The sequence below is a fragment of the Muntiacus reevesi genome, chromosome 14 (assembly GCF_963930625.1).
Source record: "Muntiacus reevesi chromosome 14, mMunRee1.1, whole genome shotgun sequence".
NCBI lineage: Eukaryota > Metazoa > Chordata > Mammalia > Artiodactyla > Cervidae > Muntiacus > Muntiacus reevesi.
Genome location: NC_089262.1, coordinates 16400789 through 16425902, shown reverse-complemented (window position 1 = coordinate 16425902; position 25114 = coordinate 16400789).

Sequence of the window (25114 nt, the reverse complement as noted above, 5' to 3'; positions counted from 1 at the left end):
GACAAGTCTATACTTTCTTCTAATGGGGTCTCTCCATGTAGCTATTTTAGTCCCCAATGATAAATTAATCATTCTTAGACTATCTCACATATTTTTTCTTTATCTGATTAGTAGTAATTATTACTAAACACTGGTCTGTTCACAGAAATTTATTCTCTGGAGAACTGGACATTGAAGGTAGAAAGTTTTATAGAGTATTGCTGTATAGAATACTACATTTGAATAAATGTAGAATAATAAAGAGTTTATCCACCCATAAAACAAGAAAAAAAATGATGTTTGTATGTAGAAATATTTATCCCAGACAATAGAAAATATGGAAATAACCATTACTTATTTGAATTTTAATATGATGATGAATTATAGATTTATCTTATGAAAGATAAGAGTGGCATATTTTAAAATTGAAGTTTCCTGTATATTCTTCTATAGTTTATCATTAGGACTTGATTTGCTATAATCAAATTTGTATAGCAGTACTTGCTTTTAGATGTAGTTTTGAAGTATATATTTCATGCCATATGAATCATTTTCATTGGGTGATTCTTTTCACAATTTTATTTGTTTATTGGCTCTACTGGGTCTTTGTTGCTCCAGTGGCCTTTTCTTTAGCTGTGACGGCAGCCCTTTAGTTGCAGAGCACAGTCTTATTGTCACAGCTTCTTTTACCGCAGAGCAGAGGCTCTAGGGCACACGGGCTCAGTAGTTGCGGCATGTGGGTTCAGCCGCCGTGGTTCCCAGGCTCTAGAGCACGGGCTCATCAGTTAAGGGGCCCAGGCTTAATTGCTTGTGGCATGTGGGAACTTTCCGGACAAGAGAAAGGACCCATGTCTCCTGCCTTGGCTGGCAAATTCTTCACTGAGTCACAGGGAAGCCTCTCATTAGATGGTCCTACTCTTAGATGAGAAGGACTTCTTCCATCCTTCTTTAGCTCCATCATTTCCCCCACTCAATCATTTCCTTAATTTCTTCCCCTCTCTCTTCTTTCCACTTGTCTCATTTTCTTTTTTTGCTTGCTTTCTTTTATTCTTTCCTTTTAAAATTAAAGTAGCTTGACAAATATTAAGAAATCTTAAAATTCTACAGAAAATACAGTTTAATTCTACAGAAAATTCTACAGTTTAATACACTGAATTTGATGAAAGAATTATTTATACATTGATTATATTTTAAGACATGAAAACATTATTCTGTCTACATGAGGAAAAAGACACAATATAAAATCTTATTTTTAGAAATTCCCATAAGCATACTGCATTTTAAAAGCATTCTCAAAAATGCCATCAACATTTTGAAATTATAATGAAGCTTATTATATGATTTCTTCTTCCAGTACAACTCTAAAATTTAAAAATTCAGAACTTTGTAAGCTTTATCATGCCTTTCTTTTACTTTAAATTTAAGTTTTTATTCATATTATGCTTTGAAAGCTTAGTATTGCTTTTCTGGAAAAAAAATTCCTTCCATAAATATAATTGACTGATTCTATAGGAAAAGACCCTGATGCTGGGAGGGATTGGGGGCAGGAGGAGACGGGAACAACAGAGGATGAGATGGCTGGATGGCATCACCGACTCGATGGGCATGAGTTTTAGTAAACTCCAGGAGTTTGTGATGGACAGGGAGGCCTGGCATGCTGCGATTCATGGGGTCGCAAAGAAGCGGGTATGACTGAGCAACTGAACTGAACTGAACTGAACTGATAGGATTTTTTACTTCAGACTATTAGATATGCTAGGCAAAGTTGCAAGTACAATGGCTCTTTCTTAATGAGAAAAACCTTGGTAACTACCCGAAAGAAGTTTAAATCAGCTTTACCCTTTTAATGTGCATTTTCCCATGCCAGTCATATTTCTCAAATCATATCAATAATGATCAATTTTTAATTCATCATTTTTCCCATAGGAATGCATCACAGAAATATTCATTTACATAAACATTTGCTTTAAACGTTGCCTATAAAAATGCCATATTATTAATTAACTGAGAGGTCAAATTTTGTTTCAACTTATATTAATATTTTCCTGTGTATAAGCATAAGCATGTGCTGTGGTCTGAGCATTTGTTTTCCCCCCAAATTTAAGACAACATGAAAGAACAGTACCTGCTAAAAGAAATCAGTGTGAAAAACCTCCTCACTTCTGAGGCATTGGGTGAGGACTAAGAAGAGTGATGTTTCATTTAGTGGGGAAAGGACTAAATGTAGCTCTGACTCTATCTAAAATTAACTGCCAGCTTCCCTCCTGGCTCAGTGGTAAAGAATCTGCCTGCCAGTGCAGGAGATACAAGCGTGACCTCTGCTCTGGGAAGACCCCACATGTGGTGGAGCAATCGAGCCTCTGTGCCACAAGTGTTGACCCTGTGTTCTAGATCCCATGAGCCACAACTACTGAGCCTGCATACCGCAACTCCTGCACCAGGCCCTGGAGCCTCTGCTCTGCAGCAAGAGAAGCCACCACAGGGAGAAACCCCCACACCACAATTGGAGAGTAGCCCTCACTTGCCCAGCTAAAGAAAAGCCTGCCCGCAGAGCAATGAAGACCCGGCACAATCAAAAATAAAATTTCATTCATTCATTAGCAATATTTAAAGGATGACATAGGATATCATGTTCCAAGTAACATAATTATGCTACTTATGATGCTAGATGGCATCACCAACTCAGTGGGCATGAATTTGAGTAAACTCAGAATTGGTGATGGACAGGGAGGCCTGGCGTGCTGCAGTCTGTGGGGTTGCAAAGAGTCAGACACGACTGAGCAATTGAATTGAACTGATAAAAATTATCAGAACCCAAAATAATAAGAACTCAAGATATCTAATATCCAATAAAAGTTCCCAGCTGTTAAAAAAGAAAAGAATGTAGCTCATCATGAGAAGAATGTCAGTCAGTCTAAATGGACTCAGAAATGGCATCAGTGATAAAACTAATGGTAATTGCAACTACATTCCAAGAAATGAAGAAATATTTAAAATGATAAGGAAAAATATAGAATCTAATTTTTAAATGTAAACCATATTTCTAAGGAAAAACCTTCAATGTCTGAAATGAAACATGAACTGCCTGGGGTAAGTGCTTGAAAAGACATAATATAAGAAAAGATGTTTGAACATAAAATCATAGCAATGGAAACTGTCCAAAATGAACAGCATATAAAAAAAATTGAAAAACAAAACAGAGCACATTGAGCTAAAGAAAATTTCAAGTGGCCAGCATTTCTTCCGTGTGTGTGTGTGTGTGTGTGTGTTCAATCTCTAAGTCGTGTCTGACTCTTTGTATCCATATGGACTGAAGTACTCCAGGTTCCTGTGTCCATGGGATTTTCCAGGCAAGAATACTAGAGTGGGTTGCCATTTTCTCCTCCAGGGGATCTTTCAGACCCAAGGATCAAACCAGTGTCTCCTGAATTGCAGGCGGATTCTTTACCACTGAGCCACCAGGGAAGCTCTCATCGTTTCCACGCCTAATAATAAACATCCAAGAAACAAAGACCATAGCATCTGGTCCCATCACTTTATGGCAAATAGATGGGGAAACAGTGGAAACAGTGAGAGACTTTATTTTGGGGGGCTCTAAAAGCACTGCAGATGGTGACTGCAGCCATGAAATTAAAAGACACTTGCTCCATGGAAGAAAAGCTATGGCAAATCTAGACAGCCTATTAAAAAGCAGAGACATCACTGTGCCAACAAAGGTCCATATAGTCAAATTTATGGTTTTTCAGTAGTCATTCATGGATGTGAGAGCTGGACCATAAAGAAGGCCGAGCATCAAAGAATTGAACTTTTAAACTGTGGTGTTGGAGAAGACTCTTGAGAGTCCCTTGGACTGCAAGATCAAATCAGTCAATCCTTAAGAAAATCAGTCCTGAATACTCATTGGAAAGACTGATGCTGAAGCTGAAACATCAATACATCGGCTATCTGGTGGGAAGAACTGACTGATTGGAAAAGCATCTACCTGATGCTGCAAAAGATTGAGGGCAAAAGGAGAAGGGGTAACAGAGGATGAAATGGTTCCATGGCATCATCAACTTAATTCACATGTGTCTGAACAAACTCCAGGAGATAGTGAAAGACAGGGAAGCCTGGCGTGCTGCAGTCCATGGAGTCACAAACGGCCAGATTCAACTTAGCAACTAAGAAACGAGAATGTATTTTGGGATTCATAATTATTAACAAAGCAAAATTTATAACAAAAATAGCACAAAGGTCTAGAACTAAATAATGTAGTTATTCTCTATTTTCTGAAAGGTTGTATTAAGACCTGCATTAGTACAATAATATATATATGTATTTTTTTTTTGTAAAAGTGAAAACCCTCTTTGGATTTCTTTATATTAGTGAAAGTAGATACTAATGTAGGCCTCGACATTTAGGAAGCAGGGAGATACTCTATGTTACTTTGGTTTATGCCATTTTGCTTTATGCAAATTTTTCATAGAATGCTCTAATTTTGAAAAATGAGGGAAACTTGTATACTGCTATAAGGTACTTTAATATGAAATAAGTATGTGTAAAGTAGTATATTACTTGTGAGTAGAATATGTTCAGTTAAATAATTTTATTATAACTCTAAAGCAGCTATTAAAATAACAGAATGATTTTATCTAATAATCCCACAAGACAAATATATGTAATAATAAAAAATGCATCATCCAATGGGAACCAGAAAAAGAGGGAAAAGGAAACAAACAAACAAAAATAGATTGAAAAATAGAAAACAAATTACAAGATTATATATTTAACTTAGCTGTTTTTTCATAATGCACATTAGCTGCATATGGTGTGAGCAAATCATTTAAACCACAAGATGACAAATTAGATAAAAAGCTTGGGACTGTGGTCCTGAAGTCTGTGGTGATTTGGAGAACCCATGAAGCTTTCACACATCTGACAGTGCCCTCAAATCTCCATGACTTGGCTCTTCTTTCATCTGGACCACATCTCGGGATTGCTTGCCATCCTGAAAAGGGAAATGCCACAGTATGAGTCTTGTACTACATCTGTCTCCCTCCAGGTGTAAATCAGGTGTGCCTACTGCAGGATGATGCTGGCCTCACAGAATGAGCTTGGGAGGATTCCTTCCTCTGCCTTTTTTTTGGGGGGTGGGGATAGTTTCAGAAAGATACATGTTCACTCTTCTCTAAATGTTTGATAGAATTCACCTTTGAAGATATTTATTTATTGGGAGGTTTTTAATCACAGTATCAATTTCAGTACTTGTGATTAGTCTGTTCTTATTTTCTATTTCTTCTTGGATCAGTCTTGTGAGAGTGTTCATTTCTAAGAATTTGGTCATTTCTTCCAGGTGTGTTATTGGCATGCAATTGCTCATAGTAGTCTCATGATCCTGTGTATTTCTGCGGAGTCAGACAGTCACCTTGACTTTAGCCAATGGACTGCATCTTGGACTCCTCACCTCTAAAACTCTTTAAGATAGTAAATTTGCATTTTTCTATTCCAGTGTATTTGTGGCAATTTGTTATGGTGGCAATAGGAAACTAATATAGCTGTTATTCTAGTATTTTTTACCAAACCCTCTTGAAATGTCTGCACTATCAACCCTTGCAGGAAAATTCAATCATGTCTCAACTTTTTCAATTCTTATGAGAAAGACTGACCACAACTAGTAGTGCTGTCTCTTTAATATCTCTGCCTTTGATTCTATGTAATTATCTTCCTCACTGCTTCTCTCTCTTTTTCTTTCTTATACACAAATAAAAAATTTACTTTTTTTTATCCCAAGATTAAGCTCATTTCCACTTCTATTATTCATTAAAGTAACCACTGAGTCTTTTTAATTAAATCACCATGGCATAGATATTACTTGCATTATTCATTTCCATATAACATATGTTAATGGATTTTCCATTGTTTCTTCCTATATGTTTGTCTCTTATATATCAATATGTAGAGACATTAGAAGTGTCTGTCATATAAGTGCAATTCTCTTTGCCATTTATGTTTTTAATTTATTTTCCTGGATACATTTTGTTTTTGCAAGTCCAATTTGATCTGAATTACTTTAAGATCTTTTAACAGCAACTATAAAAAGTATTATGCTATATCTTTTACACATAATGGAAAACTCGAATAAAAATAGGACATTTCATGCCTGTAGACAAGAAGGGTGAAAGGGTGACCAGGGAAACTATAAACACAATTTAAGCTACCCAGTTGAAGTTTGGTCTTATAACTGCAAACTGCTATAACCTGAATTTACCAGAGGCAAAAGCAAAGAGTACTTCTTTTTCAGGTACCTGGAGACTGCAGAGTTCATATTAGGCCTTGTTGGACATAGCAAAAAGCATGAGGATGTTAAAGCTTGATCTTCTAGCTATAGCTTAGAAGACTGAAGGATGGAACTTTGATAACTTTTGCAAAAACTTCAAAATTGTCAGTCTGCTAGTTTTAGGTGAAAAGAGAAAGCTATATCAAACAGTTTCTTATGGATAATCTAGATAGATACATAGATCAATTACTCTATCTATCCACCTAAATATACAAGGTGAGTTTACCTTGAGAAAGTTTATCACTATATATTAACTGAATTCATGAAAAGATAAGTTTTAAAATATAATTATTATTATATTTTGGGAAAAGGACCGCTGATAATAGAGAAACACAGTGGTTATGCCAGAGGAAACAGCAGTTAAGTAAGGTCCTTATCAGGCTAAATACCAATTTCAGGGCAGGTGAGTCTTTGTACATTCTTGGCTGTTTATTATCATTAAATAGGTATTGTTCAGGGATCCAGTTTCTTGGTTCATTTATCATCATCATCTGAAGTAGATTATGGCTAATGATGGGTAAATATGCAGTGGTGATTTGGATTTGTGAGGATGTTTATTTGTCTGTTGAACATGAAATTTTGTTAATACAGTCATTTTTCAACCTCCCCCAAGTTGCAGTGATTTATATCCATGTAGATTTTTTTAAGTGGAAATTAATTTCATGCCATCAATTTACTTTTCCACTGAGTAATTCAGGATAGAAAATATTACATTAAAATGTAAAAAGAAAATGAACTCCCAGCAAAATAATTTAGCCATTTACTTGGACTTAATTTTTCCATTAAAGACAACTTTTGAGTGGACCTAAATTCTTAATTTTGCATTAATAATAAGATCAGAATCCAAATATTACATTTGTTTCCATCCCATATACATCTTTAATTAAGAAATGTATAATTTTGCCTATTTTATCTCATATCAGTTGATATTCTTTTAGAGATGACTTTTGATATAAAATAGGTTTGTAGAACCCTAAACCAAACATTTATCAGAGTAGATAACTTTTTAAAGTTTTAAAAGTTATTGATTCAAAATAATAGAATTCTGCTTTTATTATGACATTTATTTTTGTTATACAGAGATACACAAATGAATTTTGAGATCCATCCCATTCATTGAATGAATAGCAGAAGTATATCAGAAAACAGAATATCAACTTGCTATTTAGCCTTTCTGTATTCCATACATTGATTTTATCTAAAAACTTATTTCATTTAAATAATATATTTCTCATTTCATTATGAACTATTTTATCTACGTGCATGTGTGCTCAATCGCTCAGTGGTGTCTGACCCTTTGTGATCCCAAGGACTGTAACCCAGCAGGCTACTCTGTCCATGGAATTTAACAGGCGAGAATACTGGAGTGGCTTGCCATTTCCTATTCCAGGGGATCTTCCCAACCTAGGAATTGAATCTGCATCAGTCCCTTTTTATCTGACTTACCCAATTATAGAAGAAACTTAATAGAACACATCTACTAAAGCAAAAAGTATGTATCATACCCATGGAGAAGACAGAAGCATAATTATATATCCTCCTCTGTAAAGATGCTGTATATTATCATTTTTAATTTACCAGCAAAGTATTTGAGGTCCATGGAAAGTGAGAAAATTATCAATGATTAATTAAACAGATGTCAAAACAAATGCAGTTCTTCTCAGATCATGCTAGAGCCTCGACATGTATTTATTGCCATAATTGCTTATCTCAAACACACAAAATGCCATTACTCCTTAATGTCTTACACTTATATTAGAGGCTTAAAATGCATCTCTCTTAGAAAAACCATGTATATACTGCCCACAAAAATGGAGGTTTCAAATAAGAAAATGGTTTCAGAAAAAGAAACTGCTTTCCTGTTATAGATAACAGACTCAAGATTTTGAGGAAATCTGGGAGGTACTCTTTCACAGTCTTAACATGAATTTGAGCAAGTCACAGCTCTATGCACTTTCAGCCACTTGATGAGGATTTTTAGTGACAGGGAGACCCACTTTCACATGAGGTATCCTCAGTACCATTAAGTTGAACATTAGCACTTATTTCTAATAGTCTCAAGTTCATTACCATTCTGGTTTCTATTCTCAGGTTGAATTCTAAATAGTTACAAAATATTGCTTAGAAAGTAGATATGTGTAGTACACATCTCTATTATCTTAGTTCTGGACACTAAGCATTTATTAATATAAATTTATCACCTTTTTTTCTAAAATCATATTATAATCTGCTAATAATTGTATATATCTTCTTGAACCATCAATCCGTCATCAATTATATTCTCTATTCCTATTATACTGTTGTCGTTATTAAGTTGCTCCGTCGTGTCTGATTCTTTGTGACCCCATCGTGCAGCACTCTAGGTTTCCCTGTCCTTAACTATCTCCCAAAGTTTGTTCAGACTTATGTCCTTTGAGTTGATGATTCCTACTATAAAACTTCATACAATTTTTATATTACATTTCCCTACATTCAGCGTGCATAGAACGTTACTCTTCATTGCAAGTCTATAAAGTTTATAAAAAAAGTAAATGGCATTCTATACTCTTATCCCTGTCAGAAGAAGTGCCCTCACATTGGAAGTAATTCTAAGATGTGGTGAATAAAAGAACTGCCTATTGCCATGTTGAAAGGAAGGAACTTGGCGAAACATAAAACAGAAGGTGAATCTCAGGAAGCCTAGTTTTGGAGTTGAGCAGATTAATCTGGGGAGATGAGATATCCCTTGGAAACTTAGTGAAGATGGAAAAATAGAAAATATTTCAAAAAGAAGCTACCAAAAATAAATTAATAACAGTAAGTCAGAAGACTGACTCTTCCCCCAACCCAGGAGATGATTTACGAAAACTGAGCTTTAATGTGGCAATAAATGAAAAGAATCTTGAACCAAAAAACGAAATAATTCTCTCTTACTATTTCTCCCCAAGTGATTGCCTTATATTATGGATCTGGGAAAATCATGAAATATACTTGAATATATAAAAAAAAAGAAATTAGAAAAAGTAAAACCCAAAAACAAAACCAAACTTCATAGCTGTTAAAAGTTACTGAAATAAACTAGAACATGAGAATTAAAATTTTTCAGTTGATAACATACTCTGAAACAGTCTCAACAGAGAAGAAAACTCTAATACAACAATTCAGCATGAATAAAGTAAAATTGAACAATCTACTGAGAATGAGGGTAGGGGAGACCATAAATTTAAAAAGCTAAGAATAAAAAAGACAAACTACAAGTGTGTAAAGGAGATATGGATGATCATATTATTATATGCAGAGTCTTGGGTGGGTATGAGGGACAGAGGCTAGAGTTCCCAAATTCAAAGACATCATGTTTGGACTTACGACTTGATCTGACAAAATAATTGTGAGCAAAATCTATATCACCATCTTAAAGAAGAAGTATTAAGAGCTAAAATCTAGGCCTCTGTTCTCTATTTTACCCTATGCCATAATAATGGATAGTGTCAACTTCAAGATTGTCCAGACATTCTCAGCTTTTAGTGGAAGCGAAATACACAAGGTGAAAGATGAATGGGTCTATATAGGCACAAAGAAACTGCTCCGTATGCTCTTTAATTGTTTTGCTATCTCTTTCTCCATGCATATCTATGAATTCTTGTGGTGTTTCCTCAACCAGTTAATGGAGGGAAAAGGACAAGCCCATTTTACCAAAGGATCTGACTGTACTCTGTGAGTGCAAAGTTGTTCCACTTAGATGAGACTATGAAAGATAATGATGGTGAAAACTTTTCCCATTGGGAAGGACTCCAGATGATAAAGCTATACACACATGCACACACACACTCACACACACACACAGACACAGTTTCCCCTTTCCAGAGATATATGAAGGACAGATGATAAGATGCTGTCCCATAAACACCACCACTCTCAAGGAACTGGTTCTGGGTGAAAAGTGAAAGTGAAAAGTCTTAGAAGCTCAGTCATGTCTGACTCTTTGCCACTGCATGGACTGTAGCCCACCAGGCTCCTCTGTCCAAGGAATTCTCCAGTCAAGAATACTGGAGTAGGTTGAAATTCCTTTCTCCAGGAGATCTTCTCAACCCAGGGATTGAACCTCGGTCTCCTGCATTGCAAGCAGAGTCTTTACCATATGAATCACCAGCAAATCCCCAAAAATGAATGCATATTGCATTTTTGTCACTTATTTTTCTCTTCACAGTATATTCATTTTTTTCTTGAGTGCTCTATCATTAACCTCACATTTTATAACCATCTGTTCTCATTTTCCTATTAGAGCAAAAAAGTGATCATGCATGGTGGTGGTGGTGGTTTATTCGCTAAGTCATGTCCAACTCTTGCAACCCCATGGACTAGAGCCCTCCAGGCTCCTCTGTCCATGGGCTTCCCTAGGCAAGAATACTGGAGTGGGTTGCCATTTACTTCTCCAGTGATCATGCATATCTTCCTTGAATTCTTATTTGCTTTGAGGAAATCTGACTGAATATTTCTTAACCCTCCTTACTTTTATCTGGCTTTAGTTACCTGTTTCATTTTAGATTTAAATTTTATTTGGAGGATGCATCAGTCCATTAGGGCTGGCATACAAATACAACAGACTGGGTGGCATAAGGGACAGAAATGTATTTTCTCATGGTCCACGAGGCTAGAAGTCCCAGGTGCTGCCTGATTCACTTTCTGGAAAGGTCTCTCTTCCTGGTTTGCAGATGGCTACTTCTCACTCTGTCCTCATGTGACATTTTTGAATTCACTGAGAGAAGATGGAATGTCTGGAATCTTCTTAAAAGGATGCTAATCCTATCGGTTCAGGGATTCACCCTTATGAACTCATTTAATCTTTGTTTCTTCCTTATAGACCCCCATCTCCAATACATTTGGGAGGCCATAACAGAAGACTCAGCAGTGGTTCAGGCAACAAGTCTCTATTCTAATATTCTGAGGTGCAGTATGTTGTTTTAGTTGCTAAGCTTTGTTTAATTCCTTTGTGACCCCATGGACTGCAGTGCACCAGGCTCCTCTGTCCATGGGATTTCCCAGGTAAGAATACTACAGTGGGTTGCTATTTCCTTCTCCAAGGATCAAACTTTTGTCTCCTGTCTTGCACACAATTCTCCACCACTGAGCCACCTGAGTCACCCTCTGAGATGCAGTAGGATCTGATTATTTAGGACACTGGATAACATAAGATCAGAATCCTAGACTTTGCTTGCTCTCTTAGATCCTGTATTGAGGTCTACTCCAAAAATCCATGAGTTTATTTCACTCTTAGGAATTTCATCTTATATACTTATCTTCCTACAAAGGAGAACATGTATTATGCTATTCAAAGTAAGTTTTCCAGAAATATTTGTAAACATTTCCCGCTAAGGAATTATTACAATTGCAGAACATGTATCTCAGTTATAGGAAAGTTTATTTTTAAAATAATGGTTAATGTAGCAATAGAAGATACTATGTCAAATATTTGATTAAAACATAACATTTGGAGAATCTTTTGCATGTTTTAAAATGTAATATATTTTATAACTGTGGTAATTGTTGAAATTAAACAATCAAAATTTTGCATAAACATCTACAATTTAAAAACAAAATAATAAGAAAATAAAAATTACTGCACTAGACCATCTGCTTACATTTCTGCTTAATGTTCCAAATCATAATTTGCAGACAGAAATTGTTTTCCAAGCTACATAATTAAACTTTAAAACAAAAGGACTTCATTTATAAAATACTAATGCTGACTTGAATGTTATTGGCAGTAAAACTGTAGATGTTGTGAGGAGGAATAGAACAGTGTAGAAGAGACTAGATCACAAATAGTTCTCAAAGCAAGTGCTACATAATTTTTTAAACCTAAAGTCACTGTACAGAAATAGATTATATGTATTTTACTAGTAGTAGTATAAAGGACTAATGCTATTGAGTCGAAGCTCATGCTGCTCACTGTACAGCAGGCCAATAAACTGATGGCTGAATTGCTAGAGCAAGGAAGAGAAACTTTACTTAGGAAGCCCCAGACCAAGAGAACTGTGGACTGAAGTCCTAAAAAGAATCACCTTTCCCAGGTTTGGAGCTGGGACTTCTCTGGTGGCTCAGATGGTATAGCGTCTGTCTACAATGTGGGAGACCCGGGTTCGGTCCCTGGGTCAGGAAGTTCCCCTGGAGAAGGAAATGGCAACCCACTCCAGAACTCTTGCCTGGAAAATCCCATAGATGGAGGAGCCTGGTAGGCTACAGTTCATGGGATTGCAAAGAGTCGGGCACGACTGAGCAACTTCACTCACTCACTCACTCTTTACAGAGAAAAGAGGGAGGCCATGAGGAAGTAAGGTAACAAAGGTCAGTTGTTTCAATCATGTCCGACTCTTTGCTACCCCATGGACTGTAGCCCACCTAGCTGCTCTGTCCATGGGGTTCTCCAGGCAAGAACCCTGGAGTGGGCTGCTGTTTTGCCATTTCCTCCTCCAGGGAATCTTCCCGAACCAGGGATCGAACCTGCATCTCTTGTGTCTCCTGTATTGGCGGGTAGGATCTTTACCACTAGTAATCCCTGAGAAGCACCGCCCCTCAACCCCTCCCAAAAAAAGCCCATAAATTTTTGCAAGTATTTCCTGGCTTCAGCCAGATTCCGGAAGGGAATATGTTAATTTCTTCTCCCCTGCAAGCCATTCATAGGTGGACTGGGTCAGGATGTTTCCTGTGAGCTGAGCAAAAGTATTTTAGCTTAAACTTCAGGCATGGGAGGCAGAGTTCCTGGAACTGGTCCATTTTGTATACATTAATCCAGGGGTCCCCAAACCCAGGGCCACAGACTGATACCAGACCACAGTGTGTTGGGAACTGGGCTGAACAGTAGGAGGTGTGTGACAGGAAAGTGATTGATCAAAACATCTATATTTAACAGCTAGACCCCATGTCTCACATTACTGCCTGAACTCCACCTCCTGTAAAATCAGCAATAGCAACAAATTCTCACAGAAGCACAGTCCCTACCTTGAACTGTGCATGTGAGGGATCTAGGTTGCTGGCTCTTTATGAGAATCTAATGCCTGATGATCTGATTTTGCGTTACGGTGAGTTGTATAATTATTTCATTATACTTGTTTAGTCGCTAAGTCGTGTCTGACTCTTTTGGGACTCCATGAGCTATAGCTTGCCAGTCTCCTCCGTCCATGGGGTTTCCCAGGCAAGAATGTTGGAGTGGTTTGACATTTGCTTCTCCAGAGGATTTTTTTCGACCTAGAGATCAAACCCAACTCTCGCACATTGGGAGGTAGATGCTTAACCACTGAGCCATCAGGGAAGCCATTATTTCATTAAACATCACAATGGAATAATAATAGAAATAAAGTGCATGATAAATGTAATGCACTTGAAGCCATCTCCCCCTCAGTCCATGGAAAAAATGTCTCTCATGAAACTGGTCCCTGATGCCTAAAAGGTGGGGGACGCTGCTTTATACTATAGGCATCACCTGGTGAGTGATTAACTTGTAACAAGAGCAAAGGTTAAAGTAAAAGAAACAGATCCAATATGAAGTCAGATTTGTTCTTCCCTATTACACTCATCCAAATTTTAAATTTACATATTTTCAAACAAAAGAAGTGAACCCATGGAAATGCATATAAAAATGCATTAAGTCAAAGAAGGCAAGTAGAAGATGTTTCTGACAGACCTCTCTGTGCTGCTTCTTAATGTTTTAAGAATGGTTATCTTGTGCTTTGCCTTTAAATTATGTTTTAGTAAGCTCCTCTCCTAGGTTACATTTATATATTTATTTAATTTTTTCAGCCTAATTCTGGATTGCTTTCAGAGAAAATGTGTGATGTTCAGGAAGAAATCTTAATGCGTGGAGGTCAATAACTATGTTGAAGTCAGCTAGAACATTCTGGCTCACAGTAATATAGCTCTATTTCACGGGACATTTATTATTACAACAACTAAATATGGAATTGCTTCAGCCTGGTGAAATTGATAGAATGCCTCTTGTAAATATTAATAACTTCACAGTCTTCATCTTGCACATACATTTCCCTTGATACCTTTGAATTTATTAAAATTATTTTTAGAATTGGTACCCCATGGTGGAAAGCAAACACTTAGTGTGGATTCTAAGTGAAATTATTACAAAAGCATTTTCAAATCCCTAAGTGCTTTATAAGAGATGTCTCAAGACACCAGGAAGCATTCTGGGTTTCTACAAAGAATTTCCCTTGCTTGTCATCTGAAATTGAGTGTGCTTTCTTGCAAGTGCATTGTCATTGATGAGCATATGATAAATACTTTATTTATGTCTATATTCATAATTTTATTTCTCTCTATTGAGAACTCATACAACAAGGAGTACTTATTTCAACTAACCCATGTAAATATATATACAACCAGAGCATATGTTGTTACTATAGTCATAAATAATGAAACAAGCCTTGGAGGATTATTTTCCAATACATCCACAAGTCTATTCTGATGCTAAGAATTATATATAAATTTCTTCAATGAGTTTTTATTATATCTGAACTTACTGTATATTTGCAGATATATAGGGCTTCCCTGGTGGCTCAGTGGTTAAAAAAAAAAAAAATCTTTCTGCAATGAAGAAGATGCAGTTTCCATTCCTGAATCAGGATGATCCCCTGGAGGGGAAAAGGCAACCTGCTCCAATATACTTGCTGGGAAAAATCCCATGGACACAAGAGGCTCGTGGGCTACAGTGCGTAGAATCTCAAAGAGTTGGACGTGACTGAGCCACTGAGCATTGCTGCAGATGTATATGTCCAACTGCATGCACACACACACACACTATCTGGCACACACAAACATAAAGATGATGGAGACGATAGATGCAGACACTATATAGACTACATGAAACAAAGCTATTTGTCTTATTTTACACTTCAAAGCCAAGACATAAGACAGGAAGAACATACATTTATTCCTGTTGCATGCATTACTACACATAACATGTTTATTTAAAAGTTATATGCCATTGTAAGCAGAAAAGCATTTCTAGTTGTTATTTTTAAAGTAAATTAAGATTATTTTGACACATTTATCCAAAACATACGACTTGAGTTGGGATTGGAATGAAAACAGACGTTTTTCAGTCCTAGGGCCACAGCTCAGTTTTCCAAATTTGCTGGCATATTGACTGCAGCACTTTCACAGCATCATCTTTGGGATTGGAAATAGCTCAATGGAATTTCCATCACCTCCACTAGCTTTGTTTGTAGTGATGCTTCCTAAGGCCCACTTGACTTTGCATGTCAGGATGTCTGGCTCTAGGTGAGTAATCATACCATTGTGGTTATCTGGGTCATGAAAATGTTTTTGTATAGCTCTTCTGTGTATTCTTGTCACCTCTTCTTAATGTCTTCTGCTTCTGATAGGTCCATACCATTTCTGTCCTTTATTGTGCTCATCTTTGCATGAAATGTTCCCTTGGTGTCTCTAATTTTCTTGAAGAGATCTCTAGCCATTTGCATTATATTGGTTTCCTCTATTTCTTTGCATTGATCACTGAGGAAGACTTGCTTATCTCTCCTTGCTATTCTTTGGAGGTCTGCACTCAAATGGGTATAGATTTTCTTTTCTCCTTTGCCTTTAGCTTTTCTTCTTTTCTCAGCTATTTGTGAGGCCTCATTAGACAACCATTTTGCCTTTTTACATTTCTGTTTCTTGGAGATGATCTTGATCACTGCCTCTTGTACATTGTCACAAACCTCTGTCCATAGTTCTTCAGGCACTCTGTCTATCAGATCTAATTCCTTGAATCTATTTGTCGATATGCCAGTAAATCTGGAAAAGTCAGCAGTGGACAAAGGAGTGGAAAACATTAGTTTTCATTCCAATCCCAAACAAATGCAATGCCAAAGAATGTTCAAGCTACAACACAATTGTACTCATCTCACATGCTAGCAAAGTAATGCTCAAAATTCTCCAAGCCGGGCTACAACTGTATGTGAACCATCAACTTCCAGATGTTCAAGCTGGATTAAGAAAAGGAAAAGGAACCAGAGATCAAATTGCCAACATCTGTTAGATCATGGAAAAAGCAAGAGAGTTCCAGAAAAACATCCACTTCTGCTTTGTTGACTAAACCAAAGCCTTTGTGTGGATCATAATACTGTGGAAAATTCTGAAAGAGATGGAAATACCAGTCCACTTGACCTGCCTCCTGAGAAATCTGTATGCAGGTCAAAAGCAACAGTTAGAACTGGACATGGAACAACAGACTGGTTCCAAATGGGGAAAGGAGTACATCAAGGCTGTATATTGTCACCCTGCTTATTTAACTTATATGCAGAGAACATTATGCGAAATGCTGGGCTGAATGAAGCACAAGCTGGAATCAAGCTTGCTGGGAGAAATATCAATAACCTCAGATATGCAGATGACACCACCCTTATGGCAGAAGTTGAAGAACTAAAGAGCCTCTTGAGGAAAGTGAAAGAGGAGAGTTAAAAAGCTGACTTAAAACTCAACATTCAGAAAACTAAGATCATGACATCTGGTCCCATCCCATCATGGCAAATAGATGGGGAAACAAAGGAAACAGTGAGAGACTTTTCTTTTGTTGGGGAGGGGGAGCTCCAAAATCACTGCAGATGCTGACTGCAGCCATGAAATTAAAAGACGCTTATTCTTTGGAAGAAAAGCTATGACCAACCTAGGCAACGTATTAAAAAGCAGAGACATTACTTTGTCAACAAAATTCTGTCTAGTCAAAGCTATGGCTTTTCCACTAGTCATGTATGGATATGAGAGTTGGGCTATAAAGAAAGCTGAGCAGCAAAGAATTGATGTTTTGAACTGCGGTGTTGGAGAAAACTCTTGAGAGTCCCTTGGACTGCAAGATCAAATCAGTCAATCCTAAAGGAAATCAGTCCTGAATATTAATTGGAAGAACTGATGCTGAAGCTGAAACACCAACACTTTGGCCATCTGATATGAAGAACTTACTCATTGGAAAAGACACTGATGCTGGGAAAGATTGAAGGCTGGAGGAGAAGGGGACAACAGAGGATGAGTTGGTTGGATGGCATCTCTGATTCTATGGAGTAGGCTCCAGGACTTGGTGATGGCAGGGAAGCCTGGCATGCTGCAGTCCATGGGGTTGCAAAGAATCAGACATGACTGAGCTACTGAACTGAACTGATGACATGACTTTGAAATGACTGTATACTGTATTTATTATATTAAAAATGTTCATTTGGTAATTCATTATTACATTTGCTATATGTCTTATATAATCATGAAAATTTACAAATCCCTTGATATCTTTGCAAAGTAGTTGCTTTATGATTATTGCTTTCATTGTAAGGTAGAGACTAGTCTAGTGAAGTTTAATTAAATATTTTTCAAGAAAAATTTTCTGATTTGCTATATGTCTGAATATATTTCTATTCTCTCATATTTGACCATAACTTTGGCAAAATTGAAAATTCTGCCTTTAAAAATGTTGTTCTTTTACTTTGGGATGACTTATGCATTGACTTCCAGTATTTAGTGCTATTAATATCTTTATTATCCATTTATTATTAACAGCTGATTAAATCATTTATTTTGCTTTCAGCAAGCTATTTGGGTCATCTTTTCATTGTTAGTGCAAAATTGATGTTTCTTTAACTTATTTTCAACATTGGTCATTTTATTTCTTAGTTTATGGCATTAAGCACTCAAAGTTTTAAGTACTATTATACATTGTATGCAAATATATATATTATATGCTATATATTTTGTTTGATTTGTATTTAATATATATTTGTAAAAGGAGAATTTTAAGATTATATTAGTTCTATAGCATATTAAATGTGCAAGAGACTTTTAGTAATTTAAAAATATAGTGCTGACATAAAAAATAAGCAGAAAGCTCAGAAACTATATAACATAAATATTAGCAAATTATGAAATATTAGTATATAATCAGAGGGGCTTTTTTAAGTACATTGACAGCTTGATAGACATTTAGATGAATAATAACCAGAATGTAGACAGATGTCAACAAAAATGTTAGAGTAGGACCTACAAAAGATCATTTTCCATGAAACCAATGAGAACACTGGCCAAAATTGTCAAAATAAACTTTGTTAGTACTCTGGAAATTAACCAAACAGTGCAACAATCTAGGGAGCATTTATTCAAGAAAGGATGAATCTTGGTAACAACTACAACAAAAAGTACATGTAAATGTTATGTCCTTTTAATTTGTCCTGTTGTTCTCCTGTTGTTCAGTCCCTAAGTCAAGTCCAACTCTTGAAACCTCATGGGTTGCAGCATGCCAGGCTTCCCTGTCCTTTCCTGTCTCCAGAGTCTGCTCATATTCTTGTTCGTTGAGTTAGCGATGCTATGGAACCTCTCATCCTCTGCTGCTGTCTTCTCCTTTTGCTTCCTTCTTTCCAATATCAGGGTCTTTTCCAATGAGTCTGCTCTTCACATCAGTACTGGAGTTTCAGCTTCAGCATCAATCCTTCCAATGAATATTCAGGGTTGATTTCTTTTAGGATTGACTGGGTTGATCTGCTTGCAGGTCAAGGGACTCTCAAGAGTCTTTTCCAAGTCCACAGTTCAAAAACAGCAATTGTTCAGTGTTTGACTTTCTTTATGGTCCAACTCTCACATCTGTACACGACTACTGGAAAAACCATAGCTTTGACTATAAGGACCTTTGTTGGTAAAGTAATGTCTTGGCTTTTTAATATGCTGTGTAGGTTGGTCATAACTTTTCTGGATTTTTGTCAGCAAAGTGACGTCTCTGATTTTAATATGCTGCTTAGGTTTGTTATAGCTTTCTTTCCAGCAAGCTAGTGTCTTCTAATTCCATGACTGTAGTCACCATCCACAGTGACTTTAGAACTCAAGAGGAAAAAAAAAAAAAACAAGATGAGTCACTAGTTCCACTTTTTCTCCATCTATTCACATGAAGTGATGGGACAATATGCCATGATCTTCGTTTACTGAGTGTTTTATCATAAGTTAATTTTTGTTTTTTTTTTTTAACTCTCCTTGTTCATCCTCACCAAAAAACTCTTTAATTCCTCTTCACTTTCTGCCTTTAGAGTGGTATCATCTATATATCTGAGGTTGTTGATATTTCTCCAGGCAATCTTATTCCAAATTATGACTCATCCAGCCTGGCATTTTGCATGATTTATTCTCCATAGAATTTAAATACACAGGGTGACAATATACAACCTTGAGATACTCCTTTCCCAATTTTGAACCAGTTCATGGTTCCAAGTCAGGTTTGAACTATTGCCTCTTGACCTGTATGTAGGTTTCTCAGGAGGTAGTTAATGTGGCCTGGTATTCCCATCTCTTTAAGAATTTTCCACAGTGTGTTGTGACCTGCACAGTCAAAGGGTTTTGTGTAGTTAATGAAGCAGAAGTAGATGTTTTTCTGGAATTCCCTTGGTTTCAATACGATGTAACGGATGTTGGCAATTTGATCTCTGGTACCTCTGTTTTCTTTTTTTTTTTTTTTTGCCAACAGTTTTGCCAAGAGAATGCACTGGTCACAGCAAACACCCTCTTCCAACAACACAAGAGAAGATTCTACACATGAAAATAACCAGATGATCAATACCAAAATCAGATTGATTATATTCTTTGCAGCCAAAGATGGAGAAGCTCTATACAGTCAGCAAAAAGAAGACTGGGAGCTGACTATGGCTCAGATCATTAACTCCTTACTGCCAAATTCAGATTTGAAAGTAGGAAAAACCACTAGACCACGTAGATATGACCTAAATAAAATCCCTTACAATTATACAGTGGAAGTGACAAATAGATTCAAGGGATTAGATCTGATAGAGTGCCTGAAGAACTATGGATGGAGTTTCGTGACATTGTACAGGAGGCAGTGATTAAGAAAGACCATCAAGAAAGACCATTCCCAAGAAAAAGAAAGGCAAAAAGACAAAATGGTTGTCTGAGGAAGACCTTACAAGTAGCTGAGAAAAGAAGAAAAGCTGAAGGCAAAGGAGAAAAGGAAAACTATACCCATTTGAATGCAGACTTCCAAAGAGTAGCATGGAGAGATAAGAAAGCCTTCCTCAGTGATCATTGCAAAGAAATAGAGGAAACAAATAGAATGGGAAAGACTAAAGATCCAGTCAAGAAAATTTTCATGCAGATGGGCACAATAATGGACAGAAATGCTATGGACCTAACAGAAGCAGAAGATATTAAGAAGAGGTGGCATCCCAGAATATTAGAAACAAAAGCAAAAATAAACAAATGGGACGTAATTAAACTTAAAAGCTTTTGCACAACAAAGGAAACGATAAGCAAGGTGAAAAGACAGCCCTCAGATTGAGAGAAAATAATAGCAAATGAAGCAACAGACAAAGGATTAATCTCAAAAATATACAAGCAACTCCTGCAGCTCAACTCCAGAAAAATAAATGACCCAATCAAAAAATGGGCCAAAGAACTAAACAGACATTTCTCCAAAGAAGACATACAGATGGCTAACAAACACATGAAAAGATGCTCAACATCACATTATCAGAGAAATGCAAATCAAAACCACAATGAGGTACCATTACATGCCAGTCAGGATGGCTGCTATCCAAAAGTCTACAAGCAATAAATGCTGGAGAGGGTGTGGAAAAGAGGGAACATTCTTACACTGTTGGTGGAAATGCAAACTAGTAGAGCCACTATGGAAAACAGTGTGGAGATTCCTTAAAAAACTGGAAATAGAACTGCCATATGACCCAGCAATCCCACTCTTGGGCATACACACAGAGGAAACCAGATCTGAAAGAGACACGTGCACCCCAATTTTCATCGCAGCACTGTTTATAATAGCCAGGACATGGAAGCAACCTAGATGCCCATCAACAGACGAATGGATAAGGAAGCTGTGGTACATATACACCATGGAATATTACTCAGCCATTAGAAAGAATTCATTTGAATCAGTTCTAATGAGATGGATGAAACTGGAGCCCATTGTACAGAGTGAAGTAAACCAGAAAGATAAAGACCATCCATTACAGTATACTAACGCATATATATGGAATTTAGAAAGATGGTAATGATAACCCTATATGCAAGACAGGAAAAGAGACACAGATGTACAGAACAGAATTTTGGGCTCTGTGGGAGAAGGCGAGGGTGGGATTTTTTGAGAGAGCAGGGTCAAAACATGTATATTATCTAGGGTGAAACAGATCACCAGCCCAGGTTGGATGCATGAGACAAGTGCTCGGGGCTGGTGCACTGGGAAGACCCAGAGGGATCGGGTAGAGAGGGAGGTGGGAGGGGGGATCGTGATGGGGAATACATGTAAACCCATGGCTAATTCATGTCAATGTATGAAAAAACCCACTACAATATTGTAAAGTAATTAGCCTCCAACTAATAAAAATAAATGAAAAAAAAAAAAAGAGTACAAAAAAAAAAAAAAAAAAGAAGAAGAAGAAGAGGTGGCAAGAATTCACAGAATAAATATACAAAAAAATCCTCATGACCCAGATAATCACAATGGTGTAGTCACTCACCTAGAGCCAGACAACCAGGAGTGTGAAGATAAGTGCACCTTAGGAAGCATCACTATGAATAAAGCTAGTAGAGGTGATGGAAATCCAGCTGAGCTAAAAGATGATGCTATTAAAGTGCTGCACTCAATATATTATCAAATTTGGGAAACTCAGCAGTGGCCACAGAATTGGAAAAGGTCAATTTTCATTCCAATCCCAAAGAAGGTCAATGACAAAGAATGCTCAAACTACCATTCAATCAAACTCATTTAACAAGCTAGCAAGGTAATAGGATTCCCTCATAGCTAAGTTGGTAAAGAATTTGCCTGCAATGCAGGAGACCCAGGTTCAATCCCTGGGTTGGGAAGATCCTCTGGAGTAGGAAATGGCAACCCACTCCAGTATTCTTGCCTGGAGAATTCCACAGAGGAGCCGAGCAGGCTACAGTCCATGGGGTTGCAAGAGTCGGACAAGACTTAGTGACTAAACCACCAAACCACCAACAAGGTAATGCTCAAAATCCTTCAAGTTAGGCTTCAGCATTATGTGAACCAAGAATTTCCATATGTATAAGCTGGCTTTGGAAAAGACTGAGGTCAGTTCAGTTCAGTCTCTCAGTCGTGTCTGACTCTTTGCGATCCCAAAGACTACAACTCGCCAGGCTTCCCTGTCCGTCACCAACTCCCAGAGCTTGCTCAAACTCACGTCCATCAAGTCAGTGATGCTATCAAACCCTCACATCCTCCGTCATCCCCTTCTCCAGCCTTCAATCTTTCCCAGCATTAGGGTGTTTTCAAATGGATCAGTTCTTCACATCAGGTGGCCAAAGTATTGGAGTTTCAGCCTCAGCACCAGTCCTTCCAATGAATATTCAGGACTGATTTCCTTTAGGATGGACTGGTTTGATCTCCTTGCTGTCCAAGGGACTCTCAAGAATTTTCTCCAACACCACAGTTTGAGAGTATCAGTTCATAGACACTCAGCTTTCTTTATGGCCCAACTATCTCATCTATACATGACTAATGGAAAAGCTATAGCTTTGAGTAGATGGACCTTTGCTGGTAAAGTGGTGTCTCTGCTTTTTAATATGTTGTGTCTTTTGTTCATAACTTTTCTTGCAAAGAGCAAGTGTTGCAGTCACTATCTGCAATGATTTTGGAGCCCCCCAAAATAAAGTCTCTCATTGTTTCCATTGTTTCCCTATCTATTTGCCATGAAGTGATGGGACCAGATGCTATGATCTTAGTCTTTTGAATGTTGAGTTTAAATCAGTTTTGCATTCTCCTCTTTCACTTTCATCAAGAGGCTCTCTAGTTCCTCTTTGCTTTCTGCCATAAGGGTGGTGTCATCTGCATATATGAGGTTATTGATATTTCTCCCAGCAATCTTGGTTCCAGCTTATGTTTCATCCAATCTGGCATCTGTCACGATATGTTCTGTGTGTAAGTTAAATAAGTAGGATGACAATATACAGTCTTGAAGCACTCCTTTCCCAATTTTGAACCTATCCTTTGTTCCATGTCTGGCTTTAACTGTTGCTTCTTGACCAGCATACAGATTTCTCAGGAGGCAGGTAAGAAGGTCTGGTATTCCCACCTCTTGAAGAATTTTCCTACAGTTTGTTGTGATTCACACAGTCAAAGGCTTTAGTATAGTCAATGAAGTAGAAGTAGATGTTTTTCTGGAATTCTTTTGCTTTTTCTATGATCCAATGGATGTTGGCAATTTGACCTTTGATTCCTCTTCCTTTTCTAAATCCAGCTTGAGCATCTGGAAGTTCTCAGTTTATGTACTGTTGAAACCTAACATAAATATAAATTCATAGGATCCAGGGTACAATTTTTAATAGTGTGCTGTGGGTTATTATATTCTGAGAATTATATAGAAATAAGATTTCAGAAAAGAATAATGTGCATACGATTTTAGTTCCAGGTATCTACTATATAATTACCAATCACAGATGTGCAGTCAATCAGTCAGTTCAGACGCTCAGTCGTTTCCAACTCTTTGAGACCCCATGGACTGCAGCAGGCCAGGCCTCCCTGTCCATCACCAACTCCCAGAGCTTATTGGAACTCATGTCTGTTGAGTCAATGATGCCATCCAACCATCTCATCTTCTGTCGTCCACTTCCCCTGCCTTCAATCTTTCCCACAATCAGTGTCTTCTCCAATGAGTCAGTTCTTCACATCAGGTGGCCAAAGTATTGGAGTTTCAGCTTTAGCATCAGTCCTTCCAATGAATATTCAGGACTGATTTTCTTTAGGGTAGGCTGTTGGATCTCCTTGATGTCCAAGCATCACTTCCAAATAGTCTTAGGGAAAGATTCTGCTTCCATATGTTGAGCATTTACCTTCACTTATGAAAACAAAGAAAACAATGGGTGAAACTGAAGAAAAACTGAAGAAATAAATTCACCTTCACCACCTAATTATTGGAATATTAAAATTTTTTCACTACAAAGTTTGATTCATCAAAATTTATAAAATTAATCAGACATAACCAACTTTTTTGTAATTTTCAAAAGCCAATTTTATTTTTTTATTTTTTATTTTTTTATGTATTTTTATTAGTTGGAGGCTAATTAGTTTACAATATTGTAGTGGTTTTTCCCATACATTGACATGAATCAGCCATGGATTTACATGTGTTCCCCATTCTGATCTTCCTCCCACCTCCCTCCCCATCCGATCCCTCTGGGTCTTCCCAGTGCCCCAGCCCCAAGCACTTGTCTCATGCATCCCACCTGGGCTGGTGATCTGTTTCACTCTAGATAGTATACTTGTTTCGATACTATTCTTTCAGAACATCCCACCCTCGCCTTCTCCCACAGAACCCAAAAGTCTGTTCTGTACATCTGTGTCTCTTTTTCTGTTTTGCATATAGAGTTATCATTGTCATTTTTTTTTTAAATTCCATATATATGTGTTAGTATACTGTATTGGTCTTTATCTTTCTGGCTTACTTCACTCTGTATAATGGACTCCAGTTTCATCCATCTCATTAGAACTGATTCAAATGAATTCTTTCTAATGGCTGAGTAATATTGCATGGTATATATGTACCACAGCTTCCTTATCCATTCGTCTGCTAATGGGCATCTAGGTTGCTTCCATGTCCTGGCTATTATAAACAGTGCTGCGATGAACATTGGGGTGCACGTGTCTCTTTCAGATCTGATTTCCTCGGTGTGTATGCCCAGAAGTGGGATTGCTGGGTCATATGGCAGTTCTATTTCCAGTTTCTTAAGGAATCTCCACACTGTTTTTCATAGTGGCTGTACGAGTTTGCATTCCCACCAACAGTGTAAGAGGGTTCCCTCTTTTCCACACCCTCTCCAGCGTTTATT